Source organism: Mastomys coucha, unplaced genomic scaffold (assembly GCF_008632895.1).
Source record: "Mastomys coucha isolate ucsf_1 unplaced genomic scaffold, UCSF_Mcou_1 pScaffold21, whole genome shotgun sequence".
Lineage (NCBI taxonomy): Eukaryota > Metazoa > Chordata > Mammalia > Rodentia > Muridae > Mastomys > Mastomys coucha.
The window spans coordinates 91,760,783-91,768,433 of record NW_022196904.1 but is presented as its reverse complement, the minus strand read 5'-3'; the positions used below and the strand labels follow the sequence as shown (position 1 = coordinate 91,768,433).

The 7,651-nt window shown below is 42.8% G+C and overlaps 1 non-coding gene across 1 annotated transcript; it reads left to right on the top strand.

Moving 5' to 3' along the window:
- Positions 1 to 5,586: 5,586 nt before the first annotated feature.
- LOC116104373 lies at positions 5,587 to 5,715 on the top strand. Its single transcript, XR_004123875.1, has one exon. It is a non-coding gene; the product is annotated as a small nucleolar RNA SNORA17 (small nucleolar RNA).
- Positions 5,716 to 7,651: the final 1,936 nt, after the last annotated feature.

The following is a 7,651-nucleotide window of genomic DNA, read 5'->3' as shown; positions in this document are numbered from 1 at the left end:
TTACTATACTGATCTCTAGCTGCATCATGGAATCCCATATTCTAAGGATGTAACCACCGAACAATCTCTGCTTTTAAAATCATCAAATGAATAACAGATAAGAACCCACACATTATGAACACAATTGCATCACTTCTTTTGAATCTTTTGATATGTTCTCCTTAGTTATCACAAGTTAGTGAATCTAGCTTTGTGTGACTACAGGTACACTCTGGTAGTCTTTAGTCTGTGGTCTTCAGCAAAATCCACAAGCATATGAGAGTCACATAAACATGAGGCAGTGTCTTACATAAGAAATAGCTGGTATCTTGACCTGGGAATGCAATGAACAATCTGAAACACGGTCTGAAGAGCAGTAGAGTCGGGTGTTGTTCCAGAAAACAAGAGGAAAGAGCAAAATGAGTGATGCGGAAGGTAGAACATTCCATATAGTTATTGCCAAGGTCACTACTATGGATAATGAGTACTAAACTCTACCTTAAAATATGCCTTGGGGAATTTTCTAGACAAAGAATGGATTACAATGCTTAATTAAAATGCCTATGTCACTGAAGACTGACCCTGGTTCTTTCAGTGTCTTTTGGAGAAAGCCCTAAAGCAGAAAAGTTCCAAAAGGTACCTGATTGAGATGGGAAATTGAATGACTGAAAGGATCTGTCATACCTACAGGTGAAATAAGAGGTGGATTGAGTGAAGGAAAGAAGGTAAAAGTTTGAGAAACCTGTGAGTTGGTGTTTTTTAATATTACATTTAAAAGTAGCACTTAGTGGGGACTTACTATGACCCTTTACTAAGATAGGATCTTACTTGCACAATTAAGAGCAGTTAAGAGAACCATTTTTCCAAGTAGAAAATAAGAAGATAGTTACGTAAACTTCCCCAAGTCACACAGTGGGAAGAGGGGGAAGGTGGGCTCCAAACTTGAAGTCAGATCCTTCTGAAGTCCCTCTCTCCTCTTCTACACTTCCTGTACTGTACCTGAGAACTGAGGAGTCAGGCATGGATGAACCTATGCATATGATAAAGGGTTCTAAGAGATGACTTCCTCCTGAGTTTTTTAGTAAAGCCATTTCCCCTTTCAGACCTCTGTTTTTTCCATCTGAATTATGTGAACGGAATAACACCTGCCTTTCAGACCTAAGTGAGGAATCAAATACAAGTACAGGCTCATTGGTTTTCAAAGATTCCATCTTTTCCTTCTCTTCTGGAAGGAAAGAGAATAGCAGAATGTGATGTCGATCTAACCTGAGGTTACTGGGCTAACTCACTCTCTGTGAGGCTCCTTTTCCTCATATTTTTTTTCTGGGGGTGATGAACATAGCTGTTGATGATATAAGATACCTTTTCTTTACTTAATTCAGTTATGCATGATTAGAACACAAAGAGATACAATAATTCACACAGCATGATGTCAGTCTCCACTCTAGACATTAGCATCAATACAACAAATGTATCTATCAACACCAAGAGTTTTCTCCCTGACCCCTTTGTTGTTGTTATTTTCCTGTTGTGGTAATAGCATTTAACATAAGGTCTACCACTATGACACTTGTAAGTATGCAATACTGTAGGAGGAGTGAGTCAGTATGTTCCTGACTAGTGCCCCTCCACCCCTCAACCCTTTTCTCACACAATGGCCCATGAATGCGCAGCAGGCACTTCCTCATTAAACCCCAGAACCTGCCTGACATCCAGAGATGAACAAAGACAGAGCATGTGACCACCGGGGTAACCAATCGGCTGGGGCCAGGGAGAATGTGGGCGGAGGGTATAAAGGCACTCTCTACTATTACAATGAACAAGTCTGTTTCTGCTTCTCACCTGACTCCCAGAATCTGAGTATTGATTCTGAGCCTTCTTCACCCCTACCAGCAAGGACCATGGGGGTGGAGGGAGGCTGAGGGCTAGGCCAACATTTTTCATAGGCTTTGGAGGTGTTTTGAAAAACTGTACAAGGGGGAATAGTAACACACATACTATGTAATCCCAGCACTTTGGAGATGGAGGACAAAGCACAGAGAGACCAAGGTCATCCTCAATTACGTAGTGAGTATAAAGCTGTAGATTATATGAGAAACTGTATCAGAGAGAGAGAATGAGAGAGAGAGAGAGAGAGAGAGAGAGAGACAGAGAGAGAGAGAGAGACAGAGAACAAAAACAGAGAGAACTTTCTACTTTTCTATCCCATGTTATGTTTACTCAGTGAATGACTGTGGTGGTTTGAATATGCTTGGCCCATGAGAAGTGCTACTATTAGGAGGTGTGGCCTTGTTAAAGTATATGTGGTCTTGTTGAAGGAAGGGCATCACTATGGGATTGGGTTTAGAGGTCCTATGCCAAAGCTCCACACTTCTACTGGCTGCCTGTGAAAGAATCTCCTTCTTGATGCCTTTGAATCAAGGTGTAGAACTCTCAGCTCCTTCTCCAACACCTTGTCTTCCTGAAGGCTGCCATGCTTCTGCCATGATGATAATGGATTGGACCTCTGAAACTGTAAGCTAACCCCAAGTAAATGTTTTCTTCATAAGAGTTTCCTTGGTCATGGTGTCTCTTCACAGCAATGAAACCCTAACTAGGACAATGACAAAGAAAAACGTGGTGAAAAGCGCCAAGAACAGCCTTACTGAGCCCCACACAAAGGTATTACAGAGCCATGGGTTGGAATTTGGTGGCTCTGAGCTACATTTTCAATCTGATACTAGATGCGTGATCTTCCCTAGTTCATGTAGTCTTTTTGGTGAAGGATTATGATTGAGTAAAATAATCTCTAAATTCCTGCCACATTTTGAAAATGTTGTTCTAGTAATAGCACTAGCAAGCTTTGCAGAACTCCTACGGGCCCATAATATCATCTCAGGACACTCCGTGAAAGTTGCACTCTGGCCTATGTGTGAGGCAAGCCCCTTCCCTATGCCTGTACCTGTTCTTTGCCCAAACATGGCATTTTGCAATCTAATCTCCTACACTATGTTCCTACCAATTATGGCTCTTTCCAAAAAAATCAAAACTGCTCCCAGAGACAGAGTTTTCCACCACAGGAAACATTCAAAGGCTCTCTAAATGGAAATTGGGCCCAATAGGAAGAACAGCTGCTATGTGAGTCATCAAGTCAATTCACTCTTCGGACTGGCTCCTGCTTTCCAGAGCTAATGATCATTCTCACCTGGTAGTGCTTTTGTGAGAAGTAGGTCTGATAATCCTTGGTCAACACTTAGCACAGTATTCACTACTTAGTGTGCTCTCAGTAAACCCTTGTCACATTACAATGGCAGCAGGTAAAAATGTCGATTCATAATAATGAGGTAAAAGAATACAATGGACATTGAAACCACAGCAAGCAAAGGTCTATGTACACAGCCCCTGAGTGTCACTCGCTTGGTGATATTAGTCTGAAAGCTTGGAATTTGAAAAGAGGATTTGTTGAGGCCATGAGGGGTGGCTGAGCAGTTAAGAGCACTGGCTCTCTTGCAGAGGACCTAGGTTCAATTACTGTCTCCTACACAGCAACTTATAGCTGCCTATTATTCCAGTGTTCCAGAGATTCTAATGTTCTTTTCTGGCCTCTGCAGGCAGTAAGCATACATGTAGTGAGTGCACAGGTAACACTTGTACATACAAAGTGTAAAATAAAATGTTTTTTTTTTTTTTAATGGTCTTGCAAGTTCTCCAACTCTCCTCTGGATCTCACTTCTTTCTTTCCTCCCAACTCTTCCTGACTCTCTCCTCCTTACCATACAAACACTAGGTTGGATGAATGGGAAATGGAAGACAGCACAATGAGTGATGGAGATGGGGTTTCAATGAGATAGAGAGGGAGTGAAAGTGATTGACAGTTCACTGGAGATGGGATAGCAGGCCAAATTCCAAAGCTGTCCCGGGAAAATACAGTTGTATTTCAAAAGATGGCAAAGTAAAGAGCGAGGCAGTGACCACTGCTACAGCTTAGATATACAGATCAGGATCCTGGGAGAGTGTTTGTCTTTCTGTTCCCATTACCTGGAAGGCCTGCATTTGCCAAGCCTAGTCAGCTGGCACGTGGCTCCAGGCTGTCCCTTCTGGGAGAAGCCACTGAAACTGGGACTCTCAAGAAAATGGTCACTGTAGTGAGACTGTCTTTCCCAGCAAACAGGGTCTCCAGGGACAGATAACCATAAAAGCACTGCCCTGTTCCCAGCCATGTTTATGTTGGCTTGATAGAGCAGGGCACTCTTTTAGGTAGCTAGTCCCCTTGAGAGCCATAGCACAAGTTTGCCTTAGGATAGAGAAGCTCACATCTCCCCAGGATATCATGTAACCCTCATCTCTGGGCTGTGCTATTTATCCTAGTTGGGCTTGATTAGAAATGAGAGAATATAATGTGTTTATTACTGGAAATAGAGCTTTTCCTGGGTTGTTTTTACTACTACTACCGGAGAAGATTTGCACTTAATGTACATTTACAGCCAGATTTTGCCAGCTTCCTATCATAGATTCGGAACTCTTTCTGAAAATAAACACCACCAATTTTTGCAGTTTGTGCATAATTCATACTAATTATACATAAGAATCTGTTTCATTACATTTTAAAACATATATAATATACTTTGTCTACATCTTTAATGCCATTCAAAAATAAATATTAAGAAATCCTTTACACATCATCCTATGGCCTGAAACATAAAATGTGAAAATTTTATCAGCTTCCTATCACATATTTGGGATTCTTTCTGACAGTAATAATCAATTCTTGTAGTTCATACATAGTTCATATGCAGTATTCATTTCTCATTTTTTCTTTTTTTAAAAAAATAGGGCATACTAATTACATGTAAGAATGTGTTTCATTACATTTTAAAGCATATATAATATACATTGCATACATATTTAATGTCATTCAAAGACAAATCCTTTATACAGCATTCTATGGCCTGAAATATGAAAATTATGAACATTGAGAGCACAATATAATAGTCCATTAGGAGCTTTTAAAATTCAGCAACCACACCAAGGAAAGAGAAAGCAGTTTGGAAGGTGGAAAAACATTCATGAACAGGTCATAAGGGGATATTTAGGCTGAGACCAGATTAAAGTTGGGAAAAGCAAATGGAAAAAAAAAAAGCAGAGGGGCACTCTGTTCCCATTACAGTAGCCAAGCTGACACACTACAAGCATCAGTCTGTTCCAGTAACCAGCAATGAACCACAGCAAGACTGAAGCAGAGAAAAGAAAAAACTAAATAAAATGCAGTGTGGAGTTGCTCACTCGTTAGACAAGAATTGCTAGGTTGTACAGACCTCCCTAAACTTTGTCACAGAATACGCAACCTTGTGGATGGAAGGGGATAGTTTTCCCTCTTGGATCCTACTAAACAGTAGTAGCTTCCAGTACTGAGAAGCAGTCTCTGCCTGACTATGGAGTGAATGCCCATGGGCCACTCATACTGTATCATCAAAGGAGAAGCCAGGAGAAAGCAGGGTATACAGGACATAGAACTTAGTGAGAGTGAGTTAAAGTGACTAAAGCCTGCTCAGAACTGGTATCCACAGCAATGGCTGAATAAGAAAGAAAATCACAGAGAATTTAAGTGGCTTAGAAATAAATCAGGACCCTGCCTCTAGAGGCGTTGCAGGTGTGATGCTGTGCTGCAAGTGCACCAGTAGGTGGCAGAGAGGAAAGACTATGTCTACCTTCAGTGTTCTGCCCTATGAGAATCTGAACTATTAGTAGCCTAACCCTCCAAAAAACGTGAGCCCAAGATGATTACCAGTCTGGTGCCACACAGGCTTGCAGGGGGGAGGGGAGAATCATACCCAAGATGACCCCTAGCTGGTGCCATAATGCACAGGTAGCAGCTTGGCACTCCTGAGGCCACTCCTCAGATGACCCCAGACACTCAGAGGCCACAGGTGCCACTAAGAGGAGCAAGGAAATGGTGGGAAAATGGAAGAGAAAGAGAAACAGAGAGATATGGGCAGTGAAGAGAGGCAGGACAGGAGTCTTGAGGGTAGTGAGGGACAGCCTGATATGATGCCATTGATGCCACCTAGGACCATAGTAGGGTCCTGGCCTATACTGCCACCAGAGATCATGTCTGGGTCCATCCCTGTAGCAGCAGAGGTCTAATTCTTGTCCAATAAGTGACCAAAAGCCAGACAAATGTCCCAGGTGTAGGGATATGTTGATGTCTGAGGACTGTGCAGAACTGACCCCACCCCTTGCCTGGGCATCCTGGGAGAGCTAGCCCAGGGGTGTGAGAGCAAGAAAGGTGGCCCCACCCCTAGCCAGCTGCAGTACACTGGAGAGAGGGCCCCTGCACACTGCTTGCAGTTGTGGTGTGAGTTGTGGGTGAGCTGCTGCCCGGAGCGTATGAGCATGGGATAGGTGGCCCTGCCTCTTCTCTTCTGGAAAGTGACACAGACAAGGGAGAGATTCCCTCCCTTCCTTTTGCCCTCCTCTCATGCAGCAGGCAGGAGAGCTGGTCCCATGGGATCATGAGAGCAGGATAGCTGTCACTGCCCCTCCCCTGCTGCAGCCCTCAGGAGAGCAGGCCCTGCACTTCACCTTGGCAGCACAGTAGAGCTGGGCCTGATAGCATGGATGAAGATGAGCTATGAGAGTGGGAGAACTGGCTCTGTCTCTTGTTGGCCTACAGCCCAGCCAGGGCAAGGCAGGAGAGCTTGCCCTGAGTGGTATGGGTTCAGTGGACCCAGTGGACTGACCATATTAGATACTCTCAGGCCCAAATCCAGGGCTTTGAACTGTCCTATCCCAACATCTACCCCATCAATGAACTGCTGAAGTGCATGAAGGGGCATGCTACAGAGCAACAACAGGATATCCCAGAGGAGTCCCAGTGATGTTCGAGTATTGCTTATATAACAGAAGCTAGAGGCCTTATACCAGACCAACAACTCACTACTGAACATTTGTGAACAAAGAAATATGGACTAAAGGGTATACTGTGGGACACATTTTAACACATTACAGCTTCCACAATGAGATTTCTTTTTCTCCATTTAGGGGAGATTACAAGAGTAGAGGTAAGGTATGAAGAGAAGTAGAGATGAGTGGGACTGGGGTGCATAATGTAAATTTCACAAAGAACAGATGGAAAGTTAAAAAATAGACAAAGTAAATCAGGAGATAAGGCTGACAAAACAATATTTTCCAGACTTATTGAGAAATAACTGACCAAAAAAACTGTGTCTGTATGGTGCAAATCCATGTTCTTACATGTGTATCAATTGTGAAATAGTTGTCAAAAACCAATCAATATACCTGTCATCTCACAGTTGCCATTTTTGTGGTGCAGACATTTAAGGTCTGTTCTCCAACAATTTTAAGTCTAAAATATATTACAATTAACTACTGTCACTGTTGGTCTTTTCCCTTTTTCCCCCTTTCATTGAAGATATTCTTTTCTCATACAATAAATTCTGATCACAGTTTCCCCTCCTACTCTCCCAGATCTCCCCTCACCCACACCCACCCTGTCCATCTGGATCTACTCCCTTTCTGTCTCTTTAGAAAACAAAAAGATCCTAAGAGATAACAAATGCCAAATGTTTGAATTTACTAAATGAAGACTCAGGAGTCAGACGTTATGGTGAAAGCCTTATAGCTCAGAGAGGCAGAGAAAGCACCCAGCTGACCTTCCTCCTCTCAGTGTCTC